General features: G+C 40.5%; 1 non-coding gene across 1 annotated transcript; it reads left to right on the forward strand.

The window, feature by feature from the left end:
* Positions 1–4507: 4507 nt before the first annotated feature.
* Positions 4508–4704, forward strand: LOC140066340 (U2 spliceosomal RNA). The gene has a single exon (XR_011848220.1). It is a non-coding gene; the product is annotated as a U2 spliceosomal RNA (small nuclear RNA).
* The last annotated feature ends 14498 nt before the right edge of the window (positions 4705–19202 follow it).

The raw sequence follows: 19202 nt of genomic DNA on the forward strand, positions 1-19202 counted from the left end.
GTATCAGGAAAATTATTAAAAAACATTATTTTTGTTTGAAAATCAGAGGAACTAAGGAGATAGAGGGATGTGGGTGTGGTGGGGTAGACGACAAAATACTTTTATATGCTGACGACATCCTATTACATTTAAGAAATTCAGAGAAATCTGTCCCGCTAACAATGGGGATATTAGACGAGTTCAAATTCATCTCAGGATTGGAGATTAATTGGAAAAAGTCGACCCTATGCGAACTGGATAAACTTAACTTGGAACAGGTAGGGGAACTCCGTATTCTGAACCCAGGCGAGACATTTGAATATTTGGGATTAAAAATTAGTCCGAAGGTTATGGAATACGTTGAACTTAATCTCTCACCTCTGGTTGGAAAAATTAGAAATAAAATTAAAATATGGAACAAAATACCTCTTAGTAGAGCAGATCGGATCGCTTTAGCGAAAATGATCTGCCTCCCTCAAATACTATACATTTTATCAAATAGTCCTTGTTGGATTGAAGATAGATGGTTTAGGTTGCTACGAAGGTTATTTAATGATTTAATTTGGGGGAGAACCAGGATCTGACTAAAAATTGAGTTTTTTTGTAAAGATAAAGATAGGGGAGGGGTTTCTTTCCCATCCCCCTTTCACTATTTTCTTTCATCACAATTGCAATTTATAGGAGAACGTAGAAATTCGGCAGCCTTTAAGGAGCTGCTGAAAAAGTTTAATAATATAGAAGATAATATATTTACACTATTAGAGTCGGAAGGTTGACGAAAGAGAAGGGAGAGAAACTTCCAATCACGAACTTGATTCACAACACATGGAAACGGTTTAGAACCCTTTTAGGAACCCAGGGTTCCATTATCTTTTCTCCGTTATGGCACAATGAGCACATTACAGAACTATGTAAAATAGATTCACAATTTTGGAGAAATAGGGGCTTAAGGTACATTTCTGATTTATTTCACGAGGGTTTACTAGTGCCCTTCGACAAACTGAAACAGGGCCATCAATTAAAAGACAACGATTACTTTAACTACATTCGACTACATTCAATTGGAGCAGAAACTAACAAGGATTACTTCAAAGTAGAGAACTGTGGTTTAATGTCTTTTATTCTCACTTTGGTTAATGCCCCAAAAAACCTATCAAAAATATATAGAGGAATAATGATAGAGGTAGAGAAGAACCTTACACATCCCAGCCAAAACAAATGGGCAAAGGTCTGTGGTACACTAGATAAAGAGCACTGGAACCATATCTATAGAAATATAAAATATACTTCAAAGAACTTGAACCATAGACTAATTCAATTAAACATTCTTTATAGAATCTATTACTCCCCAGACATTCTGTATAAGGCCAAATTGAGAGACAACTCGAGATGCAATAGATGTCAGGAGGAGGGAGCAGACATTACACACATTTTATGGAATTGCATTAAGATAAAAAAAACTCTGGATGGAGATATATGAGTGCATCACGGAGAGGCTGGGAATCAACTTAGCTTTTGATGCTTCAGTGGCGATTTTGGGACTTATTCCAGCTTTGGGGATGTCTAAGGTTAAAAGGATCTTAGTGCACAAACTACTCTTTAACGGGAGATTGTTATTGATAAGAAATTGGAAAGGGGGAAACACCCCCAAAATAAAAGAATGGCATATATTAGTTGAAAGAATGATGAATTTTGAAACAACCCCTCTGGGAGGTTCTATGGAAGGGAACCTAAGAGACAAGAACGAATCCGATTGTTGGTTGGAGTGGAGAACAGGTTAAATATGACTCGGTGATTTCTCTCTGTTAATTCCCTTATTTTTTTATTTTTATTTATTTATTTTTTTCTTCTTGTTTTGGGTGGTGATCTCTCCATCGGTGCAGGGGCGGGCATGGGGGATTATCAAATAGTCCTTGTTGGATTGAAGATAGATGGTTTAGGTTGCTACGAAGGTTATTTAATGATTTAATTTGGGGGAGAACCAGGATCTGACTAAAAATTTTGTTTTTTTGTAAAGATAAAGATAGGGGAGGGTGAGAAAGTTTTTGAGTGAGAGGGGACGGAGTATAATCTTTAGAGCCAAGTTGGATAAGATGGAATACGACGAAAAATGCTCAAGATTTTTTTTCAAAAAGGTATTTGGGAAAAAGCAAGTAATGACTGTTGTTGCGAATGAGGATGGCTGTGAAGTGAAAGGTGATGAGATGATGGAAGAAGTGTCTAAGTTTTATGAATGTTTGTATGAGGAGAAGTGGAGGGATGAGAGAGTGGAGAAGGATGTGTTGAATGGTTTAGAGAGGAGATTGGATGAGAGAGGAATGGATGAGGTGTCTGGTGAGATTGCGATGAATGAAGTATGGGAGGTGGTGAAAGCAATGGCGTTGAATAAAACGCCTGGTGTGGATTGTTTGCCGTGTGAGTTTTATAGAGTGTTGTTGAGTGTGATTGGTAAAGAGTTTTTGAAAGTTGTAGAGTATATGTGGAAGAATGTGATGATTGCGGACAGTATGAAAGAGGGAGTGATAGTCCTGATTCCAAAAAAAGGTGACCTGAGGTTTGTGAAGAACTGGAGACCGATCACACTGTTAAATTGTGATTATAAAATTTACGCCAAACTGATGGCTAATAGGATGAAGGGAGTGATTGGAAGTGTGATTGGTGAGGAGCAATGTTGTGCGGTGCCAGGGAGAAAGATTCATGAATGTTTGTGTTTGTTAAGAGATTGTTTGTGGGATGTGAAAGGTAGAAAGAAAGGTGTATGTGTGGTATCTTTAGACTTTGAAAAGGCGTATGATAGGTTGGCGCATGGGTATCTGTTTAGAGTGTTGCGTGAGTTAGGTTTTCCAGAGAGTTTTGTTAAGCGTGTTAGAAGTTTGTATGAGGATGTGTATAGCCGTGTGTTAGTGAATGGGAAGATTGGAAGGAGAGTGGATGTAAAGTCAGGAGTAAGACAGGGATGCCCCCTTTCGCCAATAGCCTTTATCTGTTTGATACGGCGAGATAAGGTGGTGAGAGGGGTGCAGATTCCGGGTGGAGATGGAGTGGAGCTTAAGGTGAATGCGTATATGGATGATGTATGTGTGGTTTGTGATTCCTTGTGTGCAATGAGAAGAGTGAAGTTGTTGGTGTCAATTTTTTGTTTGGCTTCAGCCTTTAAAGTTAACTGGGAGAAGAGTGAGTGGAAGAGTTTTGGTCAGGTGAGTGTGAATGAAGATATTGGTATGAATAGAGTAAGTGGTGCGATTAAAGTATTGGGGATTAAATTTAACGAAAGTTTGAGTGGAGAGGAGAGTTGGTTGGATGCAAGAGAAAGAGTGGAGAAAAAGTTATAAAGTTATGTATGTGGAGAATGAGAGAGTTGTCTTTGATTGGGAAGATTGTGGTGTTGAAGAGTGTGGTTTTATCTATTTTTTTGTATGTGGCTCTGGTTTTTCCACCAGGATATGCAGAGCTGAGAAGAGTGAATAGGATGTTGTTTGTTTTCTTTTGGAACATTAAAATGGAAAGACTGAGAAGAGCGATTGTTGTGAAGAGTGTGGAGAATGGTGGTTTGGGGTTCCCTAACCTAGAAGTTTTTTTTGGTGTGAATATGATAGTCTTTTTGTTGGGAGTGTTAGGAAAGAATGGGAGGTTAGCATGCATGAGTAAGTTTGCTAGCGGTAGAGTGATGTACAGATTGAGATGGGCGAATGTGGATTTGAAAAAGCCGATGAGTTTTGTATGTGCAGAATGGTATGAGTGGGTTTGGGTATTTATGAATAAATATAAGTTGTGTGAGGTGGGAATGGATGTGTTAAGGAAAAAGAATGTGGTGGTGAGAATGATTGAAAGTATGGATGGGCCTGTTGAGATAAATATGGTAAGAAGTGTGGATGTAAAGAAAGTATGGGGAAAAGTGAGAATGGATGGTTTGTCAAACAAACAAAAAGAAATAGTATGGCAGGGATTGCATGGAGTGCTTCCCGTAAGGGAATTTCAAAAAAATAGAGGTCTTATAAGGAGTGACCAATGCCCGAGAGAAGGGTGTGGGGGGTATGAAAATATCACCCACCTCTTTTGAAACTGCGGATACGCAAGAGAGGTTATTAGGCGTATTGGACCATTGTGTAAAGAAATAACTGGTCTAAAAATTTTGAATTTTGAAACTTTCATGTTTGGTTTGGTTGTGAGTAAGAGTGTAAAAGAGCGTTTGTTGTGGATGTTGTTAGCATGTGTGAAAGAAGTTTTATGGGATATGAGGTGTGTGTATATTTTTAAAAAGAAGGATGTATCAGTGAATGGTTGTATGAGAGTAATTTTGGGGAAACTTTATTTGTGTTATCTGTGGGATAAGAAAAGGGGGGCGGATGCAGAAGGAATCTGGAAGGTTAAAAAATGGATGCATTTGGTAAAATTGGATTGATGAAGTTGATTTGTTTTTTGTGATGTAAAATTTTTCTGTTATAAAAGAGCGTTTGGCTTTAAAAATGTAAAAATTTAATTTTGTGCCGAAATGATGTGAGGTCATGGAGAAATATGTGTTAAAAAGATATTTCGCGAGTGACCGACCTAAATTGGCAAAAAAAAAAAAAATCTGTTCTCATCAGTTTAATATCTGATACGTCCCCTATCTGGGGACCATATATTAAATGGATTTTTGGAACAGGGAGATGGAAAAAGAGCTTGCTCTGTCCACTCCACGCATTGACCTGGTATTGCAGTACCTCCAGGACCGGTGCACCCCTTCTTAACTTGGTGAAAAAGATAGAGAAATAAATAGCAAAACTTTGGAAAAGGGAAAAGAAATGGAGCCGAAATTTGCGATGTGACGTCGACGACGCTCTTGTGCTTTGTCACCTACTCAGGTGTGTTGTGTGCTGTGTCTTTTGCAGGTGGAACAAAGGCTTTTCAATATTTGATTAATGAGGTGCTAAATGGGCCCGACCCGGAACAAAGGAAAAAAAAACAAAGTGCTGTCATAGTTTGAGAAGGTGCGAACGACCGAAGGTAAGCTATAGCAGCGTGTGATGGATGCAGCGAGCGTGCCTGTCCCCTCACACCGCCCACCTGCTGTATAAAGGGAAAAGTGGTCTCTGAGCCCATGGGCTGACCTGGCACGCAGTCAGTCAGACTGACTTGACAAAAGAGTTGTTGGCAGACAAGTGCAGACGCCCGCTCGGCTCCCCTGCTGCTTTGCAGGGGAAGTGCCTGTAGGGGGTAGCGTTTTCGCCTACTGCCGGTGGCTCATCTCCTTGAGCAGTGTTGAGAGTTTTGAAGGAGACCCGGTCTGGGTGAGCTATGTGCGGTATCGCTTCTCGGCTTTTTGGCTCCGATCAAGGCTTGTCCGGACGGAGTCAGGGGTCGAGAGGGCGTTGTCTGGTGGGACACACTTGGAGGCCTTTCCTGGTGTGAAGAAATCCGTTTTCTGTGACCTGCGGGGTTGGCAGCGTTTATTTGCTAAGAAGATATGGAAGGAAGAAGGAACATGATTAGTTTTGAAGTTGATCCGAAAGATACCGTAAAGAACGGCTACCACTAATATCCTGCTGAATACGTTGGGCGTTCCCAAGGAGCATATTCACAGCCTTAATGCCTATCGAAGCTAAGGTAGGCACAAAAAACTTTTCATAAGGATGGAATTTGCCTAGATGCTTATCAGAGGTTGATGGCTTTTTCTTCAATCCCCATGATGTGCGGTGTCAGGGTAAGACCATTGTTTAATATCCTTGAGAAAGCGGTGACTGTGCATGTATATGACCCCTTCACCCCTGTGGATGTAATAACACGTTATCTTATTGGCTTTTGTCAGACCATCAGAGGGGGTGAGCTGCTGAAAAATAATTTGGGTATTTACATATGTAAGATCCGCTATTACACGAGATTCAAACCAGACCCGAATGCAGTAGGTGGTTTTATGCACCCGCCAACCAACTTCTCGGTGGGAGGTTACCGCGGTTACTTCATGTACATCGGTCGTCCTACTTACTGTAGGAAGTGCTACAGCTTTGGACACGTACAGGAAAGATGTCCGCACAAATTAGTGTGTAAGTTGTGTAAAACGCCAGGACATGAAGCTGGAAGCTGCAATATTGGGAGGAAGTGTGAATTGTGTGGTAGTCCACAACATCTCTATAAGGACTGCCCTGATTTGAAGAGGAGGAGGGAGGAGGAGAAAGAAGAAATGGAGAAAAGGTACAGTACTTGAAAACAAACATGATCCAGCTCAAAGACAAAAATTCCACTTATCTTCATTAAAATAATTTTTTGCTTTATTGCTTCTTCAGTAAAAACAAATACATACGGAGTACATCACATAACATCGAAGAAAAGAAGCCTACGCGTTTCGGGTAAAACCGCTACCCTTATTCATGGCTAACTCTTAACACCTAGGCGTTTCTTTTATAAAAAGGTAATGGTGTCACATGACCGGAAACAGACCGCGTCACGGACAGCACTGCTGCACAAAGTACATATTCAACAGTGTATAAAGAGTTAAAAAAGGACAATAAACACATATAATATGGGAAACAAGAAATCGACGTAAATGCCTATCATTGTATATTATAACTCAGTATTGGCAGATCTCAAGTCTCAAGTGAAAAGATCCAGAAGGTTTCTCTATTAAGGAGTTTTCTCCTATGATCACCTCCACGTATTGGTCGCTCAACCTTCTCTATCCCCATACATGAAAAAGTACTACAGTCTCCTCCATGGATCTTTTGAAAATGTCTAGATGCCATGGAGATATTGACCGCCTGTTTGTTTTTGGCATCTGACAGGTGGCGCCGAATGTGGACTTTGAGTGGTGCGCTTGTGCACCCTACATATTGCACTTTGCAACATCTGCATGCTATAATGTAAATAAGATAAGTTGTATTGCAATTCATAAGATGTTTTATTTTATACTGTTTGCCTGTGCTCATGGACATAAATTCCTTTGAGGGGCACGCATAATTACAACAGGTACACCTTGAATGGCCACATTTGTAAAAACCTGTAGTGGAAAGCCAAGTAGTATTTTTCTTATCAGCTGATAAAAATAAACTAGGGGATAGTATACTAGCCAGTGTGGGGGCTTTTTTTGAGACAAACCTAACATTACCTTCTATATGTTTAGCTACCTCATCATCAGTGCATAGCAGTGGCAAATATTTTTTGATAATCTTTATAATATCATTATATTGAGAACTATACGTAGTTGAGAAGGTAATTGGATTGACCCGATGTACTGGGAGGACTTTAGATTTTCTGTTGGTTTCCATAATGAGATCAGACCTAGGGATATTTTGGACTATATTCTTAGCTCTATTCAGCATCCAGGGGGAATATTTCCTTTTTAACAAACCCTGGCATATTCGTGTACTAACTTTTTCATATGTACCTGAATCTGAGCAATTCCTTTTTGTTCTAATCAATTCTCCTACCGGGATATTTCTGACAGTATGGGGTTCATTAACAAATTTGCTAGAAATATCACCCTAAGAAAGCATTTCTCTGATGTTGATACGGATATTAATGTATCGAATAGTAATAACAATGTCGATGTTAATGTCTTGTCTTTGAATATTCTCTTTGAATATTCATTCTCAGACCAAATTCATTTGACTGTACTCCGTGGACTGGCAGCTGAAACCAGGGAAGATAATGTTGTTGATAAAAATTGCACCTTTAAGACTGGTAATTCATATTTTTATCCTGTGCAATCCCGCCCAGAAATTTTGGACGTGTTCCAGGATAAAATTGAACAGGAATTAGTCAAATTGAGTCATACTGTGTTGAGCAATTACAACACTGCCTCCAACAATCTCGCCGCCCCCCTTAGGCTTGCTCTAAGCCAACTGAAAAATAATAATGACTTGGTGATACGCCAGGCTGACAAAGGTGGGGCGGTGGTATTGATGAATGCGGGTTTATACAGGAATCTGAATAATAATATCTTATCAGATGACAACATCTATAGAGAACTACATGGCAATCCTACCAATATATTTCAAACGTCTCTCAAGAGACTCTTGGAGGAGGGTGTCCATATGGGGGCGATTAATGAAAAAATTGCGGATTACTTATTTGTGAACAACCCTGTTGTTCCAATTTTTCATTCCCTTCCAAAATTACATAAAGGAATATTTCCACCCCCCTTGAGACCCATAGTAGCGGGTATAGGCTCTATCTCCGAGAGACCAAGTGAATGGGTCGATCACCATCTTCAGCCCATTGTCAAAGCACTGCCCGGTTATCTTCGGGATTCTAAGCATGTTGTTTCCCTATTAGATGGTTTACAGTGGAAGAAATCCTATTGTTGGCTGACATGTGACGTAGTTGCCTTATATCCATCCCTTTTACATGAGGTTGCATTAACATCATTGTCATATTTTCTATCTTATTTTTGTGACTACGACACCTGTGTCAAGGAATTCATAGTGTTGGTTATGGAATTTTTACTTACTAAGAATTATTTTTCATTTGATGGCAGATTTTTTCTCCAACAGTGCGGGGCTGCCATGGGGGGCAAGTGTTCGCCCTCCCTGGCAAACATATATATGGCAGCTTGGGAGGAAAAATACTTGTTTTCCCCCACTAACCCTTTTCTCTCCCATATCAGGTGGTATGGTCGTTATATCGACGACCTGCTCCTGATATGGGAGGGTACAGAGGTGCAAGCCTTAGAGTTTGTCAAATTCATGAATGATAATCAAATGAATCTTAGGTTTACTTCAGGCTTTGACTGCCAATCGATTAATTTTTTTGGATGTCACATTAAAAGGGGCTGAGTCAGTTATTGTTACTCCATATTTTAAGCCATCTGCAGTCAATTCTATTTTGGAGGCTACGTCTTGTCATGAACCTCATACTGTCAGAAATATCCCGGTAGGAGAATTGATTAGAACAAAAAGGAATTGCTCAGATTCAGGTACATATGAAAAAGTTAGTACACGAATATGCCAAGGTTTGTTAAAAAGGAAATATTCCCCCTGGATGCTGAATAGAGCTAAGAATATAGTCCAAAATATCCCTAGGTCTGATCTCATTATAGAAACCAACAGAAAATCTAAAGTCCTCCCAGTACATCGGGTCAATCCAATTACCTTCTCAACTACGTATAGTTCTCAATATAATGATATTATAAAGATTATCAAAAAATATTTGCCATTGCTATGCACTGATGATGAGGTAGCTAAACATATAGAAGGTAATGTTAGGTTTGTCTCAAAAAAAAGCCCCCACACTGGCTAGTATACTATCCCCTAGTTTATTTTTATCAGCTGATAAGAAAAATACTACTTGGCTTTCCACTACAGGTTTTTACAAATGTGGCCATTCAAAGTGTACCTGTTGTAATTATGCGTGCCCCTCAAAGGAATTTATGTCCATGAGCCCAGGCAAACAGTATAAAATAAAACATCTTATGAATTGCAATACAACTTATCTTATTTACATTATAGCATATAGATGTTGCAAAGTGCAATATGTAGGGTGCACAAGCGGACCACTCAAAGTCCACATTCGGCGCCACCTGTCAGATGCCAAAAACAAACAGGCGGTCAATATCTCCATGGCATCTAGACATTTTCAAAAGATCCATGGAGGAGACTGTAGTACATTCTCATGTATGGGGATAGAGAAGGTTGAGCGACCAATACGTGGAGGTGATCATAGGAGAAAACTCCTTAATAGAGAAACTTTCTGGATCTTTTCACTTGAGACCTGTGTACCCAAGGGGTTAAACAAGAGGTTGGATGTTATCTGCCAATACTGAGTTATAATATACAATGATAGGCATTTACGTCGATTTCTTGTTTCCCATATTATATGTGTTTATTGTCCTTTTTTAACTCTTTATACACTGTTGAATATGTACTTTGTGCAGCAGTGCTGTCCGTGACGCGGTCTGTTTCCGGTCATGTGACACCATTACCTGTTTATAAAAGAAACGCCTAGGTGTTAAGAGTTAGCCATGAATAAGGGTAGCAGTTTTACCCGAAACGCGTAGGCTTCTTTTCTTCGATGTTATGTGATGTACTCCGTATGTATTCGTTTTTACTGAAGAAGCAATAAAGCAAAAAATTCTTTTAATGAAGATAAGTGGAATTTTTGTCTTTGAGCTGGATCACGTTTGTTTTCAAGTACCTTACTCCTATCTGGCTGGAGAAACCGTGCTCGACTATCCACTTGGGATCTTCATTACTCCAGGTGAGCTGGCTTGCAATTTCCAAAAGGAACAGTGAGTTTGAATAAAACTTATGGAAGAGAGAGGCCGAATGGGCAGCTGAAAAGCAAAGAGAAAAAGAGGAAGCTGCGAAAGCTGCAGCAGAGGAAATCCAAAAGGAGCTTGCAAGGCTCGAGAAGGAAGATGAAAAAGAGAAAATTCAGGTGCAAAGTGAAGCAACATCGGAAGGTGATATGGAAGATATGATCTCTGATGTGGAAAGCCCTGTGCATTCATCAGATGCGGAGAACATTGGCCTTTTCATATCTGAAGAGACTAGTTCGTATAAAAGGGAGAGTGGTGGGGCTCAAATCTTTGATAGTGACGATGGATCTTCCCCGCATCCGTACAGGATGGCCTCTGAAAACTGCGCTAAGAAGAGTAAGACAGATGAGGGCCGTTCGCCCGGCGATTGATTTAAGAATACGGCGTAAGAGGTTAAGTGTCTTGTGGTCGGTGGCAAAAAGGTTCATGGACCCTGAGTTCAGCCTTAAGTTTAAATATTTTTTTTGATTATTGTTTTTTTCTTTTCCTTTTTTCTTTTCTCATTATGTCTGCAACGATATATTCTGAAAATGTGAGAAGTATCAAGTCCAAAAGCCGAAGAGCGGCAATTTTTGAGTTTCTAGGTCAAGAAAAGGCCGATATTTTTTGTCTTCAGGAGTGTGGTGTGAGAGAGTTTGTAAGTGAGAATCAATGGACCTAAAATTGACCATCCATCAAAGGAAAATAACGACATCACTATTCAGAAAAAAAACGGCTACAAATAACATCCTGCATTTCCAAAGCTTCCACCCTCACCACCAAAAAAAAGGAATCCCATACAGCCAATTTTTGAGATTAAAAAGAAATTGCAGTGATCATGAAGACTTTAAAGCTCATGCTAAAGAACTTACCTCCAGACTGAGAGCACGAGGATATCCTAAGAAAACAATATCACAAGCCTGCATGCGAGTCAAAGGGAGGGATAGAAGCACACTGTTAATACCCAACAAAAAATCCAAAACAGATGATACAGTCAGACTGATCACGACTTACAATAACCAATGGCAAGACATCTACAAAATTTTGGGCACCAATTGGAACATACTACAAAGTGAATCTAAACTCAATGAATACATTGGCACAAGACCCACTATAACAGCAAGGAGAGCCAAAAACTTAAAAGATCATCTTACCAGGAGCCACTTCATACAACCAGTGATTCAAACGACTGGTGGACACCAAATCAGGGGCACATTCCCCTGTGGCGAATGCAACATTTGCCAATATATGGCCAGTACGGATTCTTTCACAAACCCAACCAACAAATGCATATACAGATTGAAGCAATATATCAACTGCAAAACCAGGAATGTTATCTACCTGATTCAATGTACCTGCCCAAAATTTTATGTGGGGCAAACTACACAGCCATTGAAAAAGAGGATCCAACAACATTTATCCACTGTAAACACGGCTAGAAAACACTTCAAGCAAGACAAGAGTCTAACGTCTGTGGCAATGCATTTTCTAAATTTTCATAACAGCCAATGCAAGGGCATAAAAATATAAGGCCTTGAAAAAATCAACATCAATATTAGAGGAGGAAATCCTACACCATTAATTCTCCAAATGGAATCAAGGTGGATCTACGAACTAGACACAATGACACCCAAAGGACTAAATGAAGAATGGCTGTTCACCGGCTTTTACAAACAGTATCTACGAGCAATTCCCTCCTCTCTGATCCCTGAAGGACACAGTGATCAACACCTTCAATTCTGCACCACAGCATCATTCACCTGAAGAAACCTTGATGCACGACTTGAGGATCACAGCACCAGTGTCTCACACCAAGGACCACAGTGTACACAAAGAAAAGTCCAATTATGGGCACACATGAGAAGACCCAAGCAGAGGTTTACAACACAATTTCCTCTCACGAGTCAATAGACTTTCACGGACTATGAATTCTTTTTCGACTTTTGCACCCCATTCCAGGGTTTTATCATACAATAATTGTCACCATTTTTTCCCTCCTCTGGTCATTTTTTACATATATTTTTTATATCTTTTATTCTTCTCTAGATTTGCTCCACTCACTTTCCCCCATTTTTCACACAGTGGCTTACATACAAGATCATACTACATATATACTTACCATACCGTCCAATATGCATATATAGTATACATACACCATCCCTCTGACCCTTTGAGGAACCAACAATTTTGACATGACTTCATGGCCATCCAGTACCCCTTCCTGAGTGACCGCAGGTCACAGCATCACTTCATTGCCATTTCCTTTCAGGCATATATTGGGTTAACCTAGACCCAATGTAGACCACTGCCACCACGATCCCGACAGTCTATACATATTACCATCAGTACCCTCCTCTTGCCACTCCAGAAACAGCACCATCAGGACACCAGGGGCTGCGCTGGGGTCTGGGCTGTGGGTGTGTCTGCCTTTTGACGCGCGGCCGGCTTAAGCAGGAGGTGGAGGATTGTGCCGGTCTCGCGATCGCTGGGCGGGCGCATGCGCAGCGCGCCTCCCAGCCGCCCCACCCGCCAATACCACACACACGACAGACACGAGATTCGTTCAGGTGAGCCCTACTTTGTCATCTACCTTTAAAGTATAAATATCGTACAGCACGTACCAACACTATACCCCTGAGGAAGCCTAAGGAGGCGGAACGCGTGGGGAACAATCTTCCACCCCCCCCTACACTAACACGGTGATATCATTTATTTATTACTTGGACTAAATGTGATTGACAGCATAGGATGCATTCATTTTTATTGTGATAGGCACTTGCCAATTTATTTCTTGACCTAAGCATATCTTTTTACCATCAGTCCTAAAAGGCTTAGATATCTCTGCATTTATTCACACCCGTGGTTGTCCATACCGGACCATGTGGGGGCTGTGAGCATTTTGCGCATATCAGACGCATCTATGCAATGTGTTATGGCTCATGTGGCCAATTGGCCAATTCAAATAAAGATAGAAGAATTGATACTATTTTTTCATGATCATTATTCTTTAGCCATTGGTTTGCACATCCCCGCTGCTCTGGTTATGTGGCACGGGAGGATGTTATGGAAGTGTTATAAAAGTGAGTATGGAAATATTTTGGAGTGGTTGGAGGTTGTTAAGCAGAAAACAAGAACTTTTTTCAAAAGATTGGGTAGGCGTAGGGCTGCAGACAAAATTTTATTATGTTAAATGAAAGATTGCGTTTTTTATATATGTTGCTTGAATGGGGTGAAGATGTAGAGAATGATTTGTGTGTGGTAAGAAATGAAATTCAAAAGTTTTTGGCTGAAAGAGGTAAAAGGATTATTTTTAGGTCGAAAGTGGAGAAGATGGAGTTGGATGAGAAATGTATTAGGTTTTTCTTTAAGAAGGTGTGTTCAAGTAAAACTAGTTTGAATGTGGTTGTGAATGAGAATGGGGATGAATCAAAGGAGGTTATGAGTGAGATTGAGAAGTTCTATAGTACTTTGTTTTCTAGGAAATGGAGGGATGAGTGTTTAGAGTCTGAGGTGTTAAGTGTATTGGAGGACAGAGTGGATGTGGAAAATAAGGGTGGATTATTGCATGAAATCACGATGAATGAGATATGGAAGATCATTATGAGTATGAAATTGGGTAAAACCCCAGGGGAGGATGGTTTGCCAGTAGAATTTTTCAGATGTATGTGGGGGATTGTGAGTAAGGATGTGTTGGAAGTGTGCAGATATATGTGGAAGAATCCTTGTTTGGCTGAAAGTATGAAAGGTGGTATCATAGTTCTAATTCCAAAAAAAGGTGACTTGAAGTGTTTGAAGAATTGGAGACCTATAAGTTTATTGAATGTAGACTATAAAATGTATGCCAAGATTTTGGCAGAAAGGATGAAAGGTGTGATTAAGAATGTGGTGAGTGAAGAACAGTATTGTGCAGTGCCTGGTAGGAGAGTGCAAGAGAGTCTGTGTGTGTTGAGAGATGTGTTATGGGAATGTAGAGAAAGAAGGAAGAATGTGTATGTAATGACATTGGATTTTGAGAAGGCATATGACCGTCTAGCGCACGATTTTTTGTTTGGTGTCTTAATTAAATTAGGTTTTCCGGGTGATTTTGTTTTAAGGATTCGTAGTTTATATGTTGATATTTTCAGCAAAATTTTGGTGAATGGGATATTATCTAATAAAGTTAATGTATTGTCCGGCGTTCGTCAGGGGTGTCCACTTTCACCAATTGTTTTTGTATGTGCAATGGAACCACTATTATGTCTCATAAAAGGTGATAAATTGGTGAAGGGTATTCATATTCCTGGGGGTGATGGGAGTTGTCTAAAGGTGGCAGGTTACATGGATGATGTTTGTACGATATGTGAGTCTGAATGTGGAGTGCGGCGTGTAAAGTTGTTAGTAGCATTGTTTTGTGGAGCGTCTGCGTTTAGTGTGAATTGGGAGAAAATTGAGTGTAAGTTGTTTGGATCTGGTAGTGTGAGTAAGGATGTAGGTGTTAGCTGTGTTAAGAAGAGTATAAAAATTTTGGGAGTAAAGTTTGAAGATAGCTTGGATGGGAATGAGAGTTGGAATGATGTGGTAGAGAGAGTGGACCGTAAGTTGTGTTTTTGGAGAATTAGAAGTTTGTCTTTGTTGGGAAAAATTTTAGTTACCGTATTAAAAGTATAGTGTTACCTATTTTTTTGTATGTGGCTTTTGTTTTTCCCCCGAATTATAACAAAATTAGGATTTTGCAAAGGATGTTATTTGTTTTCTTTTGGGGTTCAAAAATGGAGAAAGTGAAACGTGAGAATGTGATGAAAAGTAAAGAGAAGGGTGGTTTAGGATTTCCTAACCCTGAGGTGAATTTTGGGGTTAATTTGATGACGTTTGTTTTGGGTGTGTTGAAAGGGAATTTGCATGTATGTGTAAGTACGTAAGTGGGCGAAAGTTTGTGAGATTGAAATCGTACGAGATGGATGTGAGGAAACCGTTTATGTTTAAGTGTGCAAGGTGGTACGAGTGGATCTTTGATTTTGTTAGGAAATATGAGTTGGAGAGTTTGAGTACGGATGAATTAAGGAATAAGAGGATGATTATGGGTATAATTAAAAGTAAAGAAAATAATTGTGAAATTGCGGGGGTGCGTAGTGAAGAGACTGGGAAAGTTTGGAAGAAAATCAGTATGGATGGAGTGACAAATAAACAGAGTGAAGTTGTATGGTTGAGTCTACATAATGCGTTACCAGTCAGAGAATTTCAGATTTTGAGAGGGGTATGTAAGAAGGAAGAGTGTCCTAGGAGCGAATGTAGGGGTTGTGAGAATGTTAGCACGTAGCCAGCTGCAAGGATAGGCGCAGTGCGGCCATGACAGGCAGAGATGAGAGGGAAAAAAATGATGGGTGGAGTGGTCTTGGGGGTGGAGATTTAGTGCTAAGTGATTTTGAACTGGGGGGAGGAGATAGTGAGGGGTTTATATACGGGGGTTAGGAAGGGTAGCCATCTTTTGGCTTTAGAAAATTTTCCCACCCACCCTCCCTTAGTTTTGTTTGTATCAGGGTCACTCATGTGGTTTTTGGGAGACGGGATACAAGTAGTTATGTTCTTATGTTAAGTGGGGTACTGGTTAGGTTAGTTAGGACGCGTGGCGGGGACGGGGTTCTTGTCAACAGCTAATTCAATTGGTAAAGTGAAGAAGAAGTGGATGAAAATATGGTGTGGTTATTTTAAGTCCGGAAGTTTACAGGATTTATGCCAGGATCCTTCATGGGGTGGCCTCCCTTTTAGGACCTGGTTGGTTTTATTAAGTTAATGGTTAGTCACCTCTGCTCGCGCCACTGGCTAGGAGGTTGGCGGCTAGTGGTTTTGGTAGTTGTGACACTGCACGCCAAGCGTGCTTTCTGAGCAGATTTGATGGTTTAAATGCACCGGACAATTATTATTATGGAAAAGCAATATGTGGAAGCTGTTGGCAAGGACTCTGCTCACCCATCATTTTAACTTGTAAAAGAATTGTTATAAAATTGTGTTTCTAATAAAGTTTGTGTTTTTTACAGATTGTAAAACATTTTTTCAATAATGGCTGTGACCAATCACCTTCCAATTCAAAATAAAAGTTGTATGTATGTTTATTTAGTTAGGAGGGGTTGGTCAGGCAGACTTCGTTTACTTTCCTTTCATCTCATTTTCAACGAGTCAGCAATTGCCTGGGTCATGTAATTCATGTGTTATGGAATCGTTTTTTTTCTAGAAATATTTTGAAGAAGATTGGAAGATTGTGTAAAGAGTTGACGGGAATACGTTTTTTATCATTTGAGGTATTTATGTTTGGAGTATGTGTGTAGGGCAGGGAAAGTCAATCAAATAAGCAAAGTCAGAAGGAATAGGAGAAAGAAATTTTTTTTTCTCTTTCTCTCAGAATTATACAGGTCCTAATTCAAAGACCTATAGATTACAGCCCTATGCAACACCACATAAAGTCGGAAAATCAGAAATAGCAATGGTGAGAGTAATATAAAACTTAACTTTTACTAGATAATGGTTAAAAACCAGGTGCTAGCACATATATCAAACAGACAATTATATATCAAATTGCTGACTGTCACAGTGGTGAAGGCAGCAGACATCAGATAGAAAGCAATAAAATCTGTGTCGCAGTATTGGACATAGATACTTTATGTAGCTATAATACAGAAGCTACATAATACAGCATATAGGGTGGTACAAACATCAAATGGAAGGGCGTTGCTTGTCTGGTCGTCCCTTCGTGTTTAATACAGGTGAAACTCATATGGCCGTCCCTATTTAGTCCCTGTGGGCTAATCTCGCCCTTAGGTTCCCCAGAGACTCCTGTCCTAACAAGGACAGTCCACAACTTTTCCTAAGTACCCTTTCCCTATACTATGCTAAAATAGCTGCCCAACGCGTTTCCTTCATGATACAAGTGGATTCATCAGGGGCCAAGCATATGTATCTGAAAAGATCAATAGAATTGTGCTCAGTATTAGCACCAAAAACACAATAACATACCAGTGAAGCTGACAGTAGTTGCTCCTACCTTAGTGGTGTGGCAGAGCAGTTCTGCTTGCTGTTTCTGGCGTGCGCACCATCACACTGCGCATGCGCCAGATATATCAGCTGTCCACCGCGTCACTGACTCCGGACCGGAATTGCGTCACTCGAGGTGAGCATTCCGTGACCCGGAGTCTACAGGCATTCCCCTCACCAGCGTCTCACTGTGGGCGGGGAGGGGGAGAGCCTACAGGATTCGCTCCAGGCTGCATATACAAAGTCATAAAGATAAATGGATTACACAACCCTATGACATAATTACATCTCCTCCGTATCGAACATAGGGTAAAAAAGACTTGCTTATCGATATACTTCTCCATATCAATATGAAAAAATGGGGGGAACGGGGGCTCAATGGAACGAATCCCCTAAGTGCAAATAGTGATATTCAGACAGGTTCTTCACTCAGGAGGAATAAGAAACGGCTAAATGGACCATAAGGACTAGAGACTGAGATAGTCATTATGTGATATAATAACATGACTGTTAAAGGAGACTAGGTTTAGGGATCCAAAAACAGGGCATAGCTGATGGATTCATTTAGTCCATTTGGTGAGACTGTATTCAGACGAAAAAATCAATTTTGTCTCACATTGTAGGACTCTCTTATCCCAGTCACCACCCCTGGGGCTTTGTGGAATTACCGTGATGCCATGGAATTTGATGGCATCTGTGCAGCCATTGTGGAATTGTTCTACATGTCTAGCAAGAGGGGTGTCTCTATGGTTGAGAAGGTCACCTATGTGTGCTCCAATTCTTCTTCGAAATTCTTGGATGGTTTTGCCTATATATTCCAGGCCGCAGGTGCAAACAATCCCGTAGATCACCCCCATAGATCTACAATTAATAAAGGACCTGATATCAACCTCCACATTGAAAGTTCCCCTGTATAGTAGTTTTGTCTAGCCAAGTCTTGGTTCTTACTGGTATAAAGTGGCTATGGACTAGACGATCCCGCAGTGATCGTCCCTTCCTGTAGGTAATAGATGGTTGAGTGCCTACAAGATCTCTAATGTCAGTGTCCATGCGTAATGTATCCCAGTGTTTGGAGATAATTGTTCTCATGGCTGGAGCCCCGTTATTAAAGGTGGTGATGAGTCTGATCAATTCTGTCTCTTCATATTTTGGTTTTGGGATCAACAGATCAGTTCTATCTTTTTGTGCCGCAAACTGAAAAGCATTTCTTAGATAGCCCTTGTCCCTAAATCGCTGACGTAAGTCATGGGCTTGTCGAAGAAAGGTCGCCTTGTCAGAGCAGTGAGACGCTGGTGAGGGGAATGCCTGTAGACTCCGGGTCACGGAATGCTCACCTCGAGTGACGCACTTCCAGTCCGGAGTCAGTGACGCGGCGGACAGCTGATATATCTGGCGCATGCGCAATGTGATGGTGCGCACGCCAGAAACAGCAAGCAGAACTGCTCGGCCACGCCACTAAGGTAGGAGCAACTACTGTCAGCTTCACTGGTATGTTATTGTGTTTTTGGTGCTAATACTGAGCACAATTCTATTGATCTTTTCAGATACATATGCTTGGCCCCTGATGAATCCACTTGTATCATGGAGGAAACGCCATGTCCAATACTGCGACACAGATTTTATTGCTTTCTATCTGATGTCTGCTGCCTTCACCACTGTGACAGTCAGCAATTTGATATATAATTGTCTGTTTGATATATGTGCTAGCACCTGGTCTTTAACCATTATCTAGTAAAAGTTAAGTTTTATATTACTCTCACCATTGCTATTTCTGATTTTTGGGCAGGGAAAGAGAGAGTGTGTTGTGGATTATTCGAAGGAAAAAAAGAATAAGCGGCACTCACCATAACTGTGCAATCGGTATGTTTATTTCAGGTGCAAGTACAGGGAGGAGCGGGACCGATTGCACAGTTAAAAAAAAAAAAAAGCCAGGTCCCGCTCCTCCCTGTACTTGCACCTGAAATAAACATACCGATTGCACAGTTATGGTGAGTGCCGCTTATTCTTT

The sequence above is a fragment of the Engystomops pustulosus genome, chromosome 6 (assembly GCF_040894005.1).
Source record: "Engystomops pustulosus chromosome 6, aEngPut4.maternal, whole genome shotgun sequence".
NCBI lineage: Eukaryota > Metazoa > Chordata > Amphibia > Anura > Leptodactylidae > Engystomops > Engystomops pustulosus.